This window comes from Prionailurus viverrinus, chromosome C1 (genome assembly GCF_022837055.1).
Source record: "Prionailurus viverrinus isolate Anna chromosome C1, UM_Priviv_1.0, whole genome shotgun sequence".
Taxonomy (NCBI): Eukaryota; Metazoa; Chordata; class Mammalia; order Carnivora; family Felidae; genus Prionailurus; species Prionailurus viverrinus.
The window spans coordinates 110673660-110695275 of record NC_062568.1 but is presented as its reverse complement, the minus strand read 5'-3'; positions in this window follow the sequence as shown (position 1 = coordinate 110695275).

Genomic DNA, 21616 nt, shown 5'->3' with positions numbered 1-21616 from the left:
GAGCATGAACGGGGGAAGGGCAGAGAGAGAGGGAGACACAGAATCGGAAACAGGCTCCAGGCCCTGAGCCATCAGCCCAGAGCCCGATGCGGGGCTCGAACTCACGGACCGCGAGATCGTGACCTGGCTGAAGTCGGACGCTTAACCGACTGCGCCACCCAGGTGCCCCTCTTTTACATTCTTGATGATGTTCTGCCCCTGCCCCGTTCATGCTCTGTCTCTCTCTGTCCCAAAAATAAATAAACGTTGAAAAAAAAAATTTAAAAAAGAGAGAGAGACTTTTTCTTCAGGTTCAAACACACACACACAAAATCCAGCTGGCTGCAAAAGTTTAATCCCAATACAAGATTTCTATTTTGTATGCCTGTTGGTTATGCCCAGATTTCATACAATTTGCATGCCTCCATTATGACATTTCTGAGGTCTTCTAATAAACATCATTGCTCCTCAGTGAGCAGAAATAGCATAAATTATTAATGGTGTCTGCATTTTTGACATCTATATCTGACACTGTCAGATGTTTTTGCCCTAATTTTGTTGCAGTAAAACACTGTGAGATTATCCAAGCCTACTGCCTTTCCTTTGACCTGGAGGCATAAATTTGCCCTGAAGAGCTGCTGGGGTTTTTTCTTATATTCCAGAGGCACTTGGTTTTAGTACCACGACATGGGCAATGTCAAGCAGAATTTTGGGGGAGTGATGAACAAGAGGCTGTGGGGAAGACAGAAGGCACAGCCTTTGGGAAAGCAGTTTCTATTGGAACATAGTTGGTACTGAGAAAATGTACTGTTAGAACTGTAGCTCTGAATGCCGAAACACAGGTCAGCCTAAGCTGGTGAGTCAAAAGTAAAGGAAAGACATGATATGGAGTTTAAGAACAAGATCTGTGTACACGGACTCCAGCTCAAGTGAAGGAAAAAGTCCCTGTGTGGAATCTAAGTAAGTAGGTGAGCTGCAGTTATGGCTTGTTTAAAATCCAGGAAGAGTAGCAAAATCAGCTACTTATTCAATAAACACAAAAGAGAGGCTTATTTTCATGGATGGCCATGGGGAGAACATGGAAGATGCTCAGACTGACCAATAGGGAACAGGTAAAGAGAGGAGTCCAGAAAAGCAGTAATAGTAACTTGGGATTTGGAACCACACAGCAGTATAACCAACAATATGCCTGAGATTTCTGAGGGGGGCACCTGTGTCTTCTTATTTCTAATACTCCAGTGCTTAAAATGCACCTGGCATAAAACAGGTACTCAGTGCATGTTGTGGAATGAATAAATGTTCATAATAGGATAGAGGTTGCTTGCTCATAAGCTTAGTTGAAGCCATTTTTTTTGTGTGTGGATGTCTAAGGGTTTTTGTTTACTTTAAAAATGTTTTAGGGCGCCTGGGTGGCGCAGTCGGTTAAGCGTCCGACTTCAGCCAGGTCACCATCTCGCGGTCCGTGAGTTCGAGCCCCGCGTCAGGCTCTGGGGTGATGGCTTGGAGCCTGTTTCCGATTCTGTGTCTCCCTCTCTCTCTGCCCCTCCCCCGTTCATGCTCTGTCTCTCTCTGTCACAAAAATAAATAAAAACGTTGAAAAAAAATTTTAAAAAAATGTTTTAAGTAAGCTCTAACACCCAACATAGGGATTGAACTCATGACCCTGAGACCAAGTGTTGCATGCTCTACAACGAAGCCAGTCAGGCACCCCAGGATATCTAAGGGTTGTTAGATGAACACAGTTCTCCAGAGAGAGGCAGGACTCTGCAGATGACTAAAGTTGGAGACCATAGCCTAGGAGTGCAATGGCTTTGTTCCATGGAAGAGTTACTCACTGTCAGCACCCAGCAGTCAGATACGTGGTGGCTAAAGTGAAGAAGCAATGTAGTAAGGAAGAAAATTAAAGAGTGGCTATTTTGACAATCTTTCTTCTTAGGGCTGGGAAAACTGCACGGGTGCTGAAATGGAGAGCTCCATCTGTTCAACGGTTACTTAGGGTGGCCAAAACTAAAAACTTCCTGTGTTACTTGCAAACGCAAGGATCTATCAGAAGACTTTTGATCCTGGAAATAACAAATCAGAAGATAATTTGAAACCAGTATTGATAACACCTGACCCCAGGGCTGTCTACTGTTCCTCAGGAGTAATTGATTTGAACCACTCAGAGGAACCAGGAAATTCTTAAACTCTTCACAATATCATATTTACATTGTATAAACATCTAAGTATGACAATAATGACTAGTTGGTAGAAACTGTAAGAGTTGTCTCAACAGATGTGGCAGTTCAGCCTCTGCTTGGGTATCTCCAGTGATGAGGAGCTCACTCCTCCCTAAAAGTTATTAAATGCTTGCTCAGATTAAATTAGCGAAATAAGGACTTGATAAGCAAAAAACTAAGATAACAACAGCAACAACAAATTTAAAAATCAAACCTCTGTGCCAACATACATTTGCCTTGATTAAACATGAGGATAAGGAGAGTATTACAATTCAATAAGAATTTTTCAATTTCTCGCTTGGTTGAGCATCTGACTTCAGCTCAGGTCATGATCTCGGAGCCCATGGGTTTGAGCCTTCATCGGGCTCTGTGTTGACAGCTCAGAGCCTGGAGTCTGCTTCAAATTCTGTGTCTCCCTCTCTCTCTGCTCCTCCCCTGCTCACACTCTCTCTCTCTCTCTCTCTCTCTCTCAAAACTGAATAAAAGCATTAAAAAAATGTTTTAAAGAAATTTTCAACTTCCCAAATAGTGCTAATCACACAAGAGATTCACTGGAAAACCGCGTGGATTTACAAGTAAACGAAATGAGTTGTGACTGAAAACCCAAACATACTGACATTAATATGGAGAGTTTAACCCCTTCAGCTTATTCAACAGAGATTTCATATTTTGCCAAAGCAAATTTTTATTTCTTATTTATGTCCTCCAGGCTTATTGGGTTTCCACTACTTTAATTTAGTTTTAAGAACTGTTTAATTTTAACTTCAGTATCAAGTTTCTATTGAATTGTAAATACTTTAAGATCCTTGAAGCTTTGAGATGGGAATTTTAATGAAAGCTTTGTCTCTTAATCATGTCTTGAATTCTTATGACAAAGAATAAGAAGTGCACCTCGTTTTGTATAGATGCTTTGAATATCTCAAAGTACTTTAAAAACATCATTTTATAATCAGATAATATAAAGTATTATTCATAACATTATTATAACTACTTAATCCCTTTGTGTCTTGAATTTCTCATCTACACAATGAGTATAATAATAGCACTACTCCTAGGGGCGCTTGGGTGGCTCAGTCGGTTGGGTGTCCGACTTTGACTCAGGTCATGATCTCATGGTTCGTGGGTTCAAGCCCCGCGTCAGGCTCTGTGCTGACAGCTCAGAGCCTGGAGCCTGCTTCAGATTCTGTGTCTGCCTCTCTCTGCTCCTCCCCCACTCATGCTCTGTCTCTCTCTCTCTGTCTCTCTCAAAAATAAATAAATATTAAAAAAAAATTAAATAATAGCACTACTCAGAGCTTGTTGTAAGGACATGTAAAGCAATTAGAACAAATCCTGGCACCCAGAAAGTGCTCTATAAGTGTTAAATACTATTTATACCATCTAATATGTGCCCACACTCACAACATAATTTGGAATATCCGGCTTGAATTCAGTCATATGACAATGTTGTATAGTTTCAAATTAATAGCATGGGTTTATTTGTGGATTTGTTGGTGTATAATGAACTCAATCCAGAGGTGGCAAGTCATAATGGAGGATACATACACAGCATTGACCCTGGAGTCTGACAACTCCAGGTTGTACCCCAGCCCTGACACTTTTTAGCTGAGTGAACTTGGGCACTTTATTTAATCTCTCTGTGTCTTATTTTTCTCATCTGTAAAAGGGGGTTATAAAAGAATCCATACCATAGGGTTGTTGTGAAGAATAACTGAATTAATATGTGGAGAGTATTTTTTATTTTTTTTTTATTTAAAAAAAAAATTTTTTTTTTCAACATTTATTTATTTTGGGGACAGAGAGAGACAGAGCATGAACAGGGGAGGGGCAGAGAGAGAGGGAGACACAGAATCAGAAACAGGCTCCAGGCTCTGAGCCATCAGCCCAGAGTCTGACGTGGGGCTCGAACTCACGGACTGCGAGATCATGACCTGGCTGAAGTCGGACGCTTAACCGACTGCGCCACCCAGGTGCCCCTGTGGAGAGTATTTAGAACAGTGAGCTGTGTATAAGGGCTTACTACTCTTTCTAGTTGTGCTCTTATTTTCCAGGGCCTACCTTCATGTAGATGAAGTTGCATTTCAAGGCATTTAAAATAAGCAATGTGATCAATTCCAAAAGACAACCAGTTTTGACCCTTGAAAATTTATGTTCTTTTTGTTATTCTGGTCATTCAATAACTAAGCAGTGTTTCTTAGAGTAACTCTGTGAAGAGTGTCCTTCTATAAGAGACCTTTTTCCCCCCTACCAAATATACCTAGATGAACTTGGGATATTCAGTTGGGATTTTTTACATCATGAGATGAAGTAATGTACCAGCTTCCAAGGTAGGAAGAATTTGAGGTTCATCTACAGAGATGATAAAGACCACAAAAAGCAGTGCCCTCGTTACAAATGGATCTGTTACAAGTACACACAGATTCCTAACCCATTTCACATATGGATTTACCAAAAAAGGACGCCTGAGACTTGGGGATGTTACTGCCAGCAGCCACTCTGGAGTTTGAAGTGAACATCTGGAAGTCCCTTGAAGGTCTTTCCTCAACAAATTTTTCTCCCTTTTAAATGTGTGAGGATCCCATCGCTAACTTTTTTGCCTTATACTTATTTATTTATTTATTTATTTATTTAAGTAGGCTTCACGCCCAGCACAGAGCCCAGTGTGGGGCTTGAACTCATGCCCCTGAGATTAAGACCTGAGCTGAGATTAAGAGAGTTGGATACTAAAAAAAAAAAAAGAGAGAGAGAGTTGGATACTTAATGACTGAGCCACCCAGGTGTCCCTCCTTTTTCTCATGCTAACTACCCTTCTTGGCACATTTCACACATAGCCATGGCTTCAGCATCCATGTTTATGCCCATGACTCAAACTGTTACCTTCAACCTTTCTCTTGAGTACCAATCCTATACTTTCAATTGCTGACTGAGCACTTTCTCATGCCCCATAGCACCTTAAATTTCCAAAATGATCCCATGATCTTCATTCTAACTGTGCATCAATTAATGACATCCCCCTTACTCCTGAACTATCCAAATTGACTCAACAAATACATACCCACTCGCAGGCTCCAGGATACTCTAAAAATGGCTCCCACACTGTGAACAATTGCTGCAGGGGTTTCTCCAGTCTCCAAAACTTCTATCTTCAAATTACAGACCATTCCATTCAAATATAGATCAACATCATCCCACTGTCCAGGTCTAAATGAGAAATTTTGAATATCAGGATCTACTGACCACTAGGAAAAGTCAATGGGTTTTGTGATTTTGAATTATGTGCAAAATTCCATGAATGTAGGTAAATTCATTTTTTTTAGTTCTTGGATTTCATCAGGTCATCAGAACAGATCACGATCCAATAAATGTTGACAACCCCAGGATATTTTCTTCCAGAGGTCCTCTACTTCCCAGTCTTCCTTCATCCCCTTGCAGATGCCCCACTCCTATACCTAAGTCTGGTTTCTATGCAGATCCCTGGATTTCCTGCTGGTCCAGAAAGGGTAGGAAGATATTCTCTGAAGCCTCTGTTGTGGAAGTACTTGGTTGCTTTTCCTCGAAGACCTTGTCCAGAAAGGCAGGTTGACACAGTCCCCATAGCCAAGTGTTGCACCCCAGAAGCAATCGATTCCCTATCACCTCACCTGATACCCCAGAAACAAGCTCGGAGCCTGTTGGAACAGCCTCCCAGAATTGCTCCCAGTTGCAGGTTGTCCTTGCAAAGATGCAGACACTTCCAAAGATACAGATGTGGCTGCTAGTCAATTATTGCCCTCAGAGCTCAGAATCTAAGTGCTTTTCTTCCCTCAGCCCTTGGAAATGTTCACCAGTGTCCCAGAAACATTAGGAACCTTTATGCTGTGGTCATTCTTTTACTGAATCCTTCTGAGCCTGTTTATCTTTTACTCCTGCTATGATTCATGACCGGACCATATCCTAAAGGATCCTTGTCCATCATTCAACTTTAGATCTTATCCTTTTGCCCATGGAGAGAAGTGTTTTCTGAAGTGTTCTTCATAGGCTAAAGAACATTCCACATGCACACATCAGCATCACAAACACCTACTCACATATACACACACATGCTCTTATATACCACTGAGGCTTCACAATCCATCTGTGGCTCATGGATTCCGCAAATAAACCCACTGCTCCAAACAAATCATTGATTCCTGCTTTTGAAAGATGTCAGTTTTTACATACATACACATGGACACCCTGATGATCTTCATAAAGAAAAGTAATGAAGATCAAAGATCTGCCAGGAATCCTTGGTCACCGTGCAGTCATCGTCTAGGACCATTACCAGCTCCCCTGAGAATAAGCCTCCAAGGCCTTCTTTACAGAGAGTACCATTCTTCGTGAAATTAGATGTTTGGGATACCTTTTACTTCATCTTCATCCAGGGAGTGGAAGATAAACTTTCAGATATGTCTTTATTGGTGTGAGTTCACCATGATGTCCTCTGGGTTCTGCAATACTCCAACCAATGTCCTTACATGATTGACAGCATTTTCAGCGACCTTGTGGATGTGTTTATAAAACATGCTAATATACTTACCTACACTGACATCCCACAGACCCTCAAGCTGCACATAATTACCTATTTTGGAAGTGCCTCCAGCTCAATTGCAGCAGAATTTAAGAAATTCAAGGTAGAGATTCTGGGCATACTGTAATTAGCCATGCAGCCTCCGTGTTTATTCATTTACTTTTGCTGCTGTAAAAAATTACCACAAATTTAGTGCCTCAGAACAACACAAACTTATTATCTTCTGGCTCTGGAAGTTAGATGTTCTATAGTCAAGATGTCAGCAGAGTTGCATTCCTTCCAGACACTCTAGGAAAGAATGTTTCCTTGCCATTTTCACTTCTACAGGCCACCTATATCCCTCAGCTCATGGTCTCTTCCTTCATCTTCAAAGTACAACTGACCCTTAAACAACATGGGGGTCAGGGGCAGTGGCCTCACACCCAATCAAAAATCCATGTGTAAGTTTGACTCCCCCCAGATTTAACTACTGACACCATCCTACTGACCAAAAGCTTTATTGACAACATAAACAGTCAATTAACACATATTTTTATGTTATATGTATTATATATTGTCTTCTTACAATAAAGTAAGCTACAGAAAAGAAAATGTTATTAATGAAATTATAAAAGAAAATCTAGAGTACTGTACTATAAAAAGTCTTCACATAAGTGGACCTGTGCAGTTCAAACCTGTGTTGTTCAATGGTCAACTGTAAATCATTCTAACCTCTGCTTCTATCTTCTCATCTCCTCTGACTTTGATCCACCTGTCTTCCTCTTCTAAAGACCTTCATGATTACATTGGATACACCCAGACAATCTGGGATAATCTCATTTCAAAATTCTTAATTTAATCACATCTGCAAAGTCCCTTTGCCACAATAGATAACATGTTCACAGATTCTGGGGCTCTGGGGACAGGACATCTTTTGGGGGCCATTATTCTGCCTGTCACAGTGAACAAGGTAACAGTCTTTTTAGGATTTAAGTTTCCCTTCTTCCTGTTAATAAATGTGTTAAGTACTCCTTGGGTTCACCAGTTGCTACCAGCAGCTCATTCTCTAGTTTCCCACCCAGACATCTGCAATTGCTTCCTTTCAGAAAGGAATACGAGTTTTCTTTTTTTTTATTTTTTTATTTTTTTTAAAATTTTTTTTTTCCAACGTTTATTTATTTTTGGGACAGAGGGAGACAGAGCATGAACGGGGGAGGGGCAGAGAGAGAGGGAGACACAGAATTGGAAACAGGCTCCAGGCTCTGAGCCATCAGCCCAGAGCCTGACGTGGGGCTCAAACTCACGGACCGCGAGATCGTGACCTGGCTGAAGTCGGACGCTTAACCGACTGCGCCACCCAGGCGCCCCGGAATACGAGTTTTCTTATAGAGAATGAGGTAGTGTTTCAGCATGTTTCTCTCTGCCTTAATTAAAACTTGCTCTCACTAGACTCTTTTGTGAATCACTCACAGGTGAATCTCAGTCTCCCCTCTTACAAATGCTAACCTGGATAAAAGTTCATAATCTGATTTAAGTGTGTGGGTTCAGTGTGCTGGACATGCTGTTTGAGAACAGTGAGTGGGTTGGTCTGGCTGCAGCAGAGTGAGAAAGAGGGACGCATATACCACATTTCATTTATCTGTTAAGAAGTTGATGGACCTATTTTTCTACTTTTTGAGTACTATGAGTATGCTTCTCTGAACATTCATGTAAACGTTTTTGTGTGGGGGTGCCTGGGTGGCTCTGTCTGCTGGGCCTCTGAATCTTGATTTCAGCTCAAGCCATGATCTCACAGTTCACGTCGGGCTCTGCACTGACAGCATGGAGCCTCCTAGGGATTCTCTTTCTCCATTTCTCTCTGCCCCTCCCCAGCTCATGCACACGCATGCCTGTTCTCTCTCTCTCTCTCTCCTCCCCTCCCTCTCTCTCTCTCAAAATAAATAAACTTAAAAAAAAGTTTGTGTCATATGTGGATCCTGAGAAACTTAACAGAAGACCATGGGGGAGGGGAAGGGGGAAAAAAAGTTACAGAGAGGGAGGGAGGCAAACCATAAGAGACTCTTAAATACTGAGAAAAAACTGAGGGTTGAGGGGGGGGGGAGTGGGTGATGGGCATTGAGGAGCGCACCTGTTGGGATGAGCACTGGGTGTTGTATGGAAACCAATTTGACAATAAATTATATTTAATATAAAACAAAAACAAAAACAAATAAAAGTTTGTGTGTGCACATGTTTTCATTTTTCTTTCTTTTTCTTATAGTATTATATTAGTTTTAGCTGGACAATATAGTGAATCAACAATTCTAAATGTTACTCAGTGCTCCTCACAATGTTTTCATTTTTCTAGATGTATACCTGGAGTGGAATTGCTAGGTCATGTGGTAACTCTATGTTTACCCTTTCAAATCTTTTTTAAGACTGCCAGATTGTTTTAGAAAACAGCTGTACTATTTTATATTCCCATCAGCATTGCATGAGCATTCCAATTTCTTCACATCCTTACCAACATTTATTATTATCTGTCTTTTTTATGGTAACCATCCTAGCACGTGTGAAGTAGCATCTCATTGTGGTTTTGACTTGCACTTTTTTATGTTTATTTATTTTTGAGAGAGAGAGAGAGAGAGAGAAAGGGAGAGAGAGGGAGAGAGAGAGAGAGAAAATGCACGGGGAGAGTGGGGGACAGAGAGGATCTGAAGCAGGTTCTGCACTGACAGTGGATAGCCCAACGCGGGGCTTGAACTCACCAACTGTGAGACCATGACCTGAGCTGAAGTTGGATGCTTAACTGACTGAGCCACCCAGGCACCCCTGTTTTGCACTTCTTTAATGTCTGATGATGTTGAGCATCATTTCATGTGCTGATTGGCCATTTATATATCTTCTTTGGAGAAATGTCAATTCAGATCCTTTTCCCAGTTTAAAATAGTGTTATCTTTTTATTGCAGATTTGTAAGAGTTTTCATGTTTTCTAAATATAATTTCCCTTATCAGATACATGTTTGCAAATATTTTTTCACATTCTATGGATTGCTTTTTCTTTTTAAAAATTTTTAAAAATTTTAATTCCAGTTAATTAACATACAATATTATATTTGTTTCAAGTGTGCGGGATTACCTTTTCAGTTTCTTGATGGTTTCCTTTGAAACACAAAACTTTTTCATTTTAATGAGATCCAAGTAATGTAATTTTTCTTCCACCATGTGCTTTTGGTATCACATCTAAGAAAGTTTTGCCTAACCCAAAGCCACAAAGATTTATTCCTATATTTTCTCTAAGTCTTTTATAATTTTTGCTCTCACAGTTTTTTAAGTTTATTTATTTTAGAGAGAGAGAGGCAGAGAAAGGGAGAGACAGAATCCCTAGCAAGCTCAAATCTGTCAGCCTGCCGTGGGGCTCAAGCTCATGAACCATGAGATACTGACAAGTGGAAATCAAGAGTTGGACCTTAACCAACTGAGCCATCCAGGCACACTTTTGCCCTTACATTTAGATCAAAATGGATCTATGGTCCATTTTGAGTTAAATTTTTTGTGTGGTATAAGGTATGAATCTAACTTCATTCTTTTACATGTGGATATTCAGTTGTCCCAGTAGCAGTTGTTGAAAACACTATTTATTCCCCATTAAATTGTCTTTCACTCTTATTGAAAATCAACCGTGTAAGAGTTTCTGTATACATTTTCAATGCTATTTCACTGATCTATATGTCTCTCCTTCTGCCAGTATTATACTGCCTTTGTTGTAGCTTTATATAGTAAGTTTTGAAATAAAAGTGTTAAGTCCTCCAACTTTATTCTTATTTTTCAACATTTAGCTACTGAGTCCCTTGCATTTCCCTATTAGTTTTAAGATTGGTTTATCAACTTCCGCAAAAAACCCAGGTGGGGTTTTAATAGGAATCACATTGACTCTGTAGATCAATTTGGGATGTACTACCATCTTAACCATTTAAATCTCCCGATACATGAATATGAGATATATTTCCATTTATTTAGCCTTCTTTAATATCTTTTGATGTTTGCAGTTTTCTAAGTATACGTCTTGTACTTCTTTGTTCTTTCTTAATATAGGCATTTACATCAATCAATTTCCCTCTGTTATTGCTTTTGCTGAATCCTATGTTTCAGAATTTTGTGTCTTCCTTTTTATTCATCTCAAGGTATTTTCTAATTGCTCTTATGATTTCTTCTTTGATTCATGTTACTTAGGAGTGTGTTGCTTAATTTCCATGTATTTGTGAATTTCTCAAATGTTTTACTGTTATTGATTCCTAATTTTGTTTTACAGTGATTGGAGAACATACTTTGTATATAATTTCAATCCTTTCAAATTTACTGAGGTGTGTTTTCTGGCCTAGAATATAATCTATCTTGGAGAATGTTTCATGTGTACATGAGAAGAATATGTATTTTCCATTATTGGGTAATATATATTTTCCATTATTGGGCATTGTGTGCCCCTAAAATTCATATGTTGAAGCAATAACCCCCAATATGACTGTATTTGGAGGTCGGGCCTTTAAGGAGTTTAGATAAGGATATAAGAATGAAGCTATAACCTGACTGGTGTTCTTATAACAAGAGGAAAAGACATCAGAGCTCTTTTGCTTCATGTGTACACGGAAGAAAAGCCATGTGAAAATACAGCAAGAAGGTGGGCATATACAAGCCAGAAAGAGGTGTCACCAGAAACCTAGTTTTCTGGCACCTTGATCTTGGACTTCTGGCCTCTAGAATTGTGAGAAAATTGATGTATGTTATTTAAGCCACCCAATCTGTGGTACCTTATTATGGCAACCTGAGCAAACTAATACAGGTGGAACATTTTATAGATGTCTGTTAGTTCTTGTTATAGTGTTGTTCAAGTGTTCTATTCCCTTGTTGATCTGCCTACATGTTCTATTCATTTTGGAAAGTGGTGTTGAAGTTTCCAATGATTGCTGTAGAATGATTTATTTCTCTCTTCCATTATATAAGTTTTGTTTTATGTATTTTGAGGTTCTGTTATTAGATACATATATGTTGTAACCTCCATTTTAATAATTTTTCAGGTCAAAAATCTTAAAGTCATTCTTTTTAAAATTTTTTTTGAATTTTATTTTAGATAAATAAACCAACTGAGCCACCCAGGTGTCCCAAATAAAACTTTAATAGTAGTGCTTTCCTCATAGATTTATTGTGAAGTTAAATCAGATAATACCTAGAAAGCACTTAGCACAGGTCCATGTGGAATAATACATCCAAAAATGCTAATAGTACTTCAAGGCCCTTCAGGAGTCTGCTTCTACCTCTTCACCTTCAAAGTACTAAATGAGGATCTTTCAGATACACCAATCTGGGGGCACCTGGGTGGCTCAGTCAGTTAAGCATCTGACTTTGGCTCAGGTCATGATCTCATGGCTCGTGGTTCAAGCCCCACGTTGGGCTCTATGCAGACAGTGCAGAGCCTGGAACCTGCTTCAGATTCTGTGTCTCCCTCTCTCTCTGCCCTCCCCCACTCATGCTCTGTCTCTCTTTGTCTCTCAAAAATAATAAATGTTTTTAAAAAATACACCAATTCTTTTTACCCTTTTGTCCTTTGGCTCATGGCTCTTCACTGTCTGGGATACCTTTGCTTTCATTCTACTTTGCTTGGTAAACAACTAATTACTCTTCCTTTAATAATGAATTCTGACATTGCATTCATCTGAAAGCATTTCCTGAGCTGTTTAGTTGGGGATAGGTGTTCTTCCACGTGGACAGTTTGCTCTGTATCTTATATTTGTGATGTATATTTGTGGTGATGGTCCCATGGCAATGAGGGTGAACTTTCTACTCTGCTCAGTTGACTATCACTCAGACAGACACATTAACAATTAAATATAGTAAGAAGGGAGCCAATGATACAGAAACTCCTAGGGCATTATGGGAGCTCAGAGGAAGGACAACATCCTTTTTCTGCCATTTACAAAAACCTTAAAGAGAACTACCAAAACTGACTCACTAATTCCACATTCTGTCCACATACTGTCTTTCAAAACATGTCATTTAAGCTTTATTTCTATCAGTTCATCAAAGCACACCTTGTACAAGTCACCAATAACTTCCATGTAACCAAATCCAATCACCATTTCCAAGTGCTTATCTTACTTGATTTATCTGACATAAGTAATTGTTCAGTTTTGTTTGGCTATGGGACAATACTCTAGATTCTCCTCTTACAATATTGACTGATTCTTCTCTGTCTTTTTGATAGCTTCTTGCTATGGTCTGAATGGGTCCTCCTGCCCCCAGTTCACATGTTGGAATCTGAACACCCGAAGTGATGGGAGCTTTTGGGAGATGAAGTTCTCATGAATGGGATTAGTGCTCTTGTAAAAGACTCTCCATATGAGGCTATAAGGAGTAGTCTGTGACCTGGGAGAGGGCCCTCACCAGATCATGTTGTCACCCTGATCTGGGACTTACAGCCTCCGGAGCTGTGAGGAATAAATTTCTATTGTTTATTAGCTACCCCAATAAGTGGCATTTTGTTATAACAACCTAAAGGGACTAAGAAACTTCTCATCTTCTTGGACTGTAAGTGTTGGACTGCACTGAGCTCAGTTATCAGAATCATTCTTGGGGTACCTGGCTGGCTCAGTCAGTTGAGCGTCCAACTCTTGGTTTCAAATAAGGTCATGATCTCAAGGTTTCACGAGTTTGAGCCCCAAGTCGGGCTCTGTGCTGCCAGTGCAGAGCCCGCTTGGGATTCTATCTCTCTCCCTCACTCTCTGCCTTTCCTTCACTCGCACTGTCTCTCTCTCTCTCTCGAAAATGAATTTAAAAAAATCTTTTAAAAAAGAATCTTTTCTTTTTTTACATTTTTAAATGTTTATTTATTTTGAAGGAGAAAGAGAGTGGGGAGAAAGAGAAAGAGAGAGAGAAAATCCCAAGCAGGCTTCATGCTGTCAGCACAGAGCCTGACTCGGGGCTGGATCTCAAAAACCATGGGATCATGACCTTAGCCAAAACCAAGAGTCAGACACTTAACTGACTGAGTCACCCAGGCACCGCAAAATCTTTTAATTTTCTTATGGACACTCACACCCTATGTACTCTCATCCATTCCTATGCCTTTATATTTGTATACAGATGACTTCCAAATTTATATCTTTATCCTTTTCCCCTTTTTTCTGAACCCCATACTCATATATCCAAATGTCTTGAACTAGGTTGGTAGTAGTAGAGGTGGTAAAATGTAGTTATGTTCTGAATATGTATTTATGTTAAAGAAGGCAAGTTTTGCTGATGGATTCACTGTTGGGTATGATAGAAAGAACAAAGTCAAAGATGGTTTTAAGGGGCACCTGGGTGGCTCAGTCATTTGTGTGTCTGAGTCTTGATTTTGACTTGGGTCATGATCCCAGAGTCATGGGATTGAGCCCTGTGTCAGACTTCACGCTGAGCATGGAGCCTGCTCAGGATTCTCTCTTTCACTCCCTCTACTCCTCTGCCCCCACTTACACACACACACACACACACACACTCTCTCTCTCTCTCTCTCTCTCGCTTTCTCTCTCTCTGTCTCAAAAAAAAATTGTCCTCATTTTACAGATGAAGAAACTAAGGCAAAAGAGATAAGATAACCTTTCAAAAGTCACAAAGCTAGAGAAGAGTGTTCCTGGATTGGCCTGAGTCTCTTCTACCTTAACCACTCTGATATCCTGACTTGCACACTGTGTGAGGTGTTTGAATTCTACAAAGCAGTAATTCTCAAAGTTTGGTCCCCAGACCTCACTTGGGAACTTGTTAGCAGTGCAAATTCTCAGTCCATACCCAGACCTCCTGGATCAGAAACTGGGCATGGGCCCAGCAACCTGTTTTTAACAAGTCCTCCAAGTGATTCTGACATGCACTGAAGTTTGATAACCACTGTTATAAAGGATGAGGAGTCCCTGAAGTATTTCAAGCTGAAGGAAGACAGAATCCATTTTGAGTTGTAAAAAGATCACGGTGTCAGGGTGATAGCATCATAAGAATGGCTTCCATTTTTCATGTTGATCAGACAGAGTTTATAAATGTTACTCTTCAGTTGCCAAGCAAGGTTACATTAAGGAACTGAATATATTGATTTGTTTCTCCTGCTATTCAGAGAAAGAATTTTAGGCATTTTTAATGAACATACATAATGCTCAAATGGGGTCAATGTTGAGTAGAGTGAATTCTGTTGGTCAGCTCTATAGGAGGAAGAAAAGGTCCAGTCCAAAGAAGAACAATTAGAATAGTAATGGTGAGGGGCACCTGTGTGGCTCAGTCAGTTGAATGACCGACTCTTGGTTTCTGCTCAGGTCATGATCCCAGGATCATGGGATAGAGCCCTGCGTCTGGCTCCACACTGAGCATGGAGTTTGCTTAAGATTCTCTTTCCCCCCTTTTCTCTGACCCTCCCGTGCTCGAGCTCTCTCTCTCTCTGTCTCTCTCAAAAAAAAATAGTAATGATGAAACAACTGATATGGAAGGTAATACCTAAAATCTGAACACACATCATACTTTCTAGTTTAAAGATTAAAATACACATGAAGAATAAAGGGACAAATTCCTAGAAACATACAAACTACCAAAACTTAAACAAGAAGAAATAGAAAATCTTAACAGGCCCATAACCAGCAAAGAAATTGAATCAGTAATCAAAAATCTCCCAACAAACAAAAGTGCAGGGCCAGATGGCTTCCCAGGGGAATTCTACCAGACATTTAAAGAAGAGTGAATATCTATTCTTCTCAAAATGTTCCAAAAAAACAGAAATTGAAGGAAAACTTCCAAACTCATTCTACAAGGCCAGCATTACCTTGATTCCAAAACCAAAGACCCCCACCAACAAGGAGAATTACAGGCCAATAACCCTGATGAAAGTGGATGCAAAAATTCTCAACAAGATACTAGCAAATTGAATCCAACAGTACATTAAAAGAATTATCCACCACATTAATTATAAATCAATCAATGTGATACACCACATTAATAAAAGAAAGGATAAGAACCATATGATACTCTCAATAGGTGCAAAAAAAGCATAATACAAAATACAGCATCTATTCTTGATAAAAGCCCTCAACAAAGTAGGTATAGATGGAACATCCCTCAACATCATATAGTCCATATACAAAAGACCTATAGCTAATATCATCCTCAATGGGGAAAAACTGAGAACTGTTCCTCTATGTTCAGGAACAAAACAGGGATGTCCACTCTCACCGTTACTATTTAACATAGTACTGGAAGTCTTAACCTTAACAATCAGACAACAAAAAGAAATAAAAGGCATTCAAATTGGCAAGGGAGAAATCAAACTTTCACTATTTGCAGATGACATGATACTCTATATGGAAAACCCAAAAGACTCTACCAAAAACTTATTACAACTAATACATGAATTCAGCAAAGTCGCAGGATATAAAATCAATGTACAGAAATCTGTTGCATTGCTATACGCCAATAATGAAGCAGCAGAAAAAGAAATCAAGGAATTGGTCCCATTTACAGCTGCAGCTAAAATCATAAGGTATCTAGGAATAAACCTAACCAAAGAGGTAAAAGATCGGTACTCTGAAAACTATATAACTTATGAAAGAAATTGAAGAGGACACAAAGAAATGGGAAAAAATTCCATACTCATGGATTAGGAGAAAAAAAATTGTCAAAAAATGTCTATACTGACCAAAGAAATCTACACATTTAATGCAATCCCTATCAAAATACCACCAGCATTTTTCACAGAGCTAGTACAAACAATCCTCAAACTGGTATGGAACTACAGAGACCCCAAATAGCCAAAGCAATCCTGAATAAGCAAAGCAAAGTTGGAGGCATCATGATTCTGGACATCGAGCTGTATTACAAAGCTGTAGTGATCAAGATATTATGGTACTACCATAAACCTGACTCATAGAACACAACAGAAAACCCAGAAATGAACCCACAACAGTATGGTCAACTCATCTTGACAAACCAGGAAAGAATATCCTATAGAAAAAGACAGTCTCTTCAACAGATGGTGTTGGGAAAATTGGGCAGCAACATGCCAAAGAATGAATTGGACCACTTTCTTACACCATACAAAAAATAAATTCAAAATGGTTGAAAGACCTAAATGTGAGACAGGAAACCATTAAAATCCTAGAGGAAAGCATGGGCATCAACCTCTTTGACCTCAGCCAGAGCAACTTCTTATTAGACATGTTGCCAGAAGCAAGGCAAACAAAAGCAAAAATGAACTCTTGAGACTTCATCAAGATAAAAAAATTCTGCACAGCAAAGGAAACAATCAACAAAACTTAGGCGATTTACAGAATGGGAGAAGATATTTGCAAATGATATATCTGATAAAGGGTTAGTATCCAAAATATATATAAAACTTAATCAAACTCAGCACCCAAAAAACAAATAATCCAGTTAAGAAATGGGCAGAAGACATGAATAGACATTTTTCCAAAGAAGACATCCAGATGGCTAACACACACATGAGAAGATGCTCAACATCACTCATCATCAAGTAAATACAAATCAAAACCATGATGAGATACCACCTTACACCTGTCAGAATGGCTAAAATTAAGAATACAGGAAACAACAGATGTTGGCAAGGATGCAGAGAAAGGGGAAACCTCCTGCACTGTTGGTGGGAATACAAACTGATACAGCCAGTTTTCTGGAAAACTGTATGAAGGTTCCTGAAAAAGTCAAAAATAGAACTACCTTAAAACCCAGCAATTGCACTACTAGATATTTACCTAAAGGAAACAAAAATACAGATTCAAAGGGGTACATGCTACCCAGTGTTTATAGTAGCATCATCAACAATAGCTAAGTTATGGAAAGAGCCCAAATGTCCACCAACTGATGAGTGGATAAAGAAAATGTGACACACACACACACACACACACACACACACCCAATGGAATATTAATCAGTCATCAAAAAGAATGAGATCTTGCCATTTGCAATGACTTGGGTGGAGCTACAGTGTATTATGCTATGTGAAATAAGTTAGACAAATACCATATGGTTTCACTAAATATGTGGAATTTAAGAAACAAAACAGATGAAGATATGGAAAGGGGGAAAAGGGGGGAGGTAAACCATAAGAGAGACTCTTAACAATAGAGAACAAACTGAGGGTTGATGGAGGAATGTGGGTGGGGGATGGGCTAAATGGGTGATGGATATTAAGAAGGGCACTTGTTATTTTGAGAAGTGGATGTTACATGTGAGTGATGAATCACTAAATTCTACCCCTAAACCAACTCCTGAAACTAATATATTAACTAAGTAAATTTAAATAAAAATTTGGGGAAAAAATACACGTGAAAAATGACAGCTTTGCTAAAATAAAGGAGGGGTACCCAGGAAGACTAGACTAGATAGAGTTAGATAAAATAGAAATGAATTAATCTAGGGTTTTATCCCCCAAAAATGTACTGGATCCCAAAATAATTTTAAAAACATACATTGATTTACTTGTTCCTTCATGCATTTATTCAAGAAAATGTATTGAGCACCTTTCAGTATGCCAGATATCACACTAGGCATTAAGACTGGAGGGGTGAACAAAATTAAGGAGATGGCCTCACAGAGTTTATATTCTGGTTGGGAAGACAGAAATTAAATATACATCTCTATGTCTTATTAAATGTCAGATAATGGTTAGTGTCATAAAGAGAAATGAATAAACTAATGGGATAACAAGGAATTCTCTTACAGTTGAGAGGGTAGGGCACCCCTCTCCAAGGAGGTGACAAGGGAGGAGAGAGGGAAAGGGGAATAAATTGTTCAAATATCTAGGGGAAAAATTCTAGGCAGAGGGGACAGCAAATGGGAACATGCTTAGTAGCTCTCTTAAAAACCTATGTTATGGGGCGCCTGGGTGGCTCAGTCGGTTGAGCATCCGACTTCGGCTCAGGTCATGATCTCGCGTTCCATGAGTTTGAGCCCCACGTCGGGCTCTGTGCTGACAGCTCAGAGCCTGGAGCCTGTTTCAGATTATGTGTCTCCCTCTCTCTCTGACCCTCCCCTGTTCATGCTCTGTCTCTCCCTGTCTCAAAAATAAATAAACGTTAAGAGAAAAAAAAATAATTAAAAAAAAAACAACCTATGTTATACATATGTCTTTATCTTATTTTATTTCTAATAATTATGTACATCCTTACATTGTTACCATTTTTATAAGAGCATCTGAAATATTCTTTCTTTGCAAAATTGTACTATTCAATACAGTTTTATGACCCAGAGTCACCATGTTGTACTTTAGATCTCAAGACTTACTCATCATATGTAACTGTTACTTCATAGCCATTGATCAACATCTCCACGCTTCCCCCACCTCCCTGACATTTATAACCACTGTTCTACCCTCTGCTTCGATGCACTCAACTTTTTAAGATGCCACATGTAAGTGATATCATGAAGTTTGTTTGTTTGATTTTTTACTTTCTGTGTCTGGGTTATTTCACTTAGCATATTGTCCCCAAAGTTCATCTGCATTGTTGCAAAAGGCAGTATGCCTTTCTTTTTAAAGACTGAATAAATTTGCATTGTATATATGAAAAGAACAGTGGGAACATGCTTGGTGTAGTTGAAAACAGCAACAAGCCTAGTGGGGATGAAGCCAAGTGAGACTAAGACAAGGGGTAAGAATTAATGTCTGAGTAGTCAGGGGCCAGATCACACAGACCTCAGAGGCCAGGACATTCGAGGCTTTCTCCTTGTGAGATGAGAAAGTACTGGAAGTGGGACAGCAGGATTTGTATCTACACATCATCCTTGACTTACGATGGGGTTACACCCCAATAAACTCATTGTAAATTGAAAATATTGTAAGTCAAAATGCATTTAACACTCCCGAACTACTGAACATCCTAGCTTAGCCTAGCCTACCTTAAGTGTGCTCAGAACACATTAGCCCACAGTTGGACAAAGCCTGCTTAAAATGAAGTATTGAAGATCTCATGTAATTTAGTGAATACTGTATTGAAAGTGAAAAACAGAATGGTTCAATGGGTACAGAATGGTTGTCCGTACACTGCCTGGCTGACTGGGAGCTGCGGCCCCCCCTCAGCATCATGAGTGAGAACAGTACTGCATATCACTACCCCTGGAAAAGACCAAAATTCACAACCTGAAGTACAGTTTCTACTGAATGCCTATTGCTTTCACACCATTGTAGAGTCAAAAAATCATAAGTTTAACCACTGTTATGTTGGGGGCCCATCCCAGGGTCATGGGATTGAGCCCTGCAATGGACTTCACACTGAGCACAGAGCTTTGAGATTCTCTTTCTCCTTCTGCCCCTCTCTCCCCCTTTGTGTTCTCTGTCTCTCTCTCAAATAAATTAAAAAACAAAACAAAATTTTAAAAAAGAGTCACTCTGGCTTCAGTAAGGAGAATAGACTAATAGAGGCAAGAGTGGAGGCTGGGAGGTCAGTGAGGAGGCTGTTGCACAGTCCCAGAGGCAGGTGATGGTAGCCTGGACTAGGGGGTTAGCAGTAGATCTGATAAGAACACAGGTGGGAAACATTTGGAAGATAGATCTGAGGAGCACATGTATCTTAAGAGATTTTTACATGGACTAATAGATAATCAAATTTAATCCTTCTTAAAAAAAACTTATGGGACGGATACAATGATCTTTATCATTTAGATAAATAAACTGAGACTTACACAGAGAGATTACAGCAATCACTTGTCTAGGATTAGAGGGGCAAAGCTGGGATTCAAATCTACCTGGCAACAAAGCCTACTCTTTCCACTACAGTTCACTCACTCCGAATCTAGAACAGATGCTCTGGGAAAGAACCCGGTATTGCTTCAAAGTTTAAATGAATAATAGAAAGTTGGTGATCATTTTGATTCTTCCCCCAGGAAATACAAAATATTTGATAGAGGGGAAATCTTGGTTTAACAACAGTTTTAGCAATGAGGAAATATATCAAAGAAATTGTCCTAAAACTAATGGGTTGATTGAAATTTCTGAATACTAATGTGGATGGAACTAGAGCGTATTATGCTAAGCGAAATAAGCCAAGAGAAAGACAGATATCATATGATTTCACTCATATGTGGAATTTGAGAAACTCAACAGATGAACACAGGAGAAGGGAAGGAAAAATAAGATAAAAACAGAGAAAGAGGCAAACCATCAGAGACACTTAAATACAGAGAACAAACTGAGGGTTGCTAGAGGGGTGGGGGTGGGAGAAGGGCTAAATGGGTGACGGGCATTAAGGAGGGCACTTGTTGGGATGAGCACGGGGTGTCATATGTAAGAGATGAATCACTGGGTTCTACTTCTGAAGCCAAGACTACACTGTATGTTAACTAAAAAAGAAAAGAAAAATAAATAAAGGGGACATTTAAAAGAATTCTGAATACATAATGAACTCTAAAAACAGAATTAATCTTATTATGAAAGATAAACTCCATACAAAGGAGAAATTGCTCCCCTCAAAAAAATTCTCAAGAAATCTGTTAAAAAGCACAGAACTTAAACATTCATCTTGAAGAAATTAGCAAAGGATCAAATATAATTATGTAAAAGATGCTTATCATAGTATTTCTATAATGACAAAATCATGAAAGCAATGTAAATGTTCAACAATATGAGATTAATTAAATACATTTTAATATACACTTCCACATAATATAATGTTATGCAGCCATTAGAAATTGTACATTCAAATATACTGAAAGCTATAGGAAAATGTTTGTACTATGACAATAGTAAAAAAAAAAAGATACAAAGTGGAATATAAGCTAAGATTTCTATTTTGTGAAGCTATAGGTGCGTATATGTATGTATATACATACAGCTATAAATACAGAGACACAGAAAGAGAATGGCTGAGGGGAGAAGGGAAGAAAAAAAGAGAAT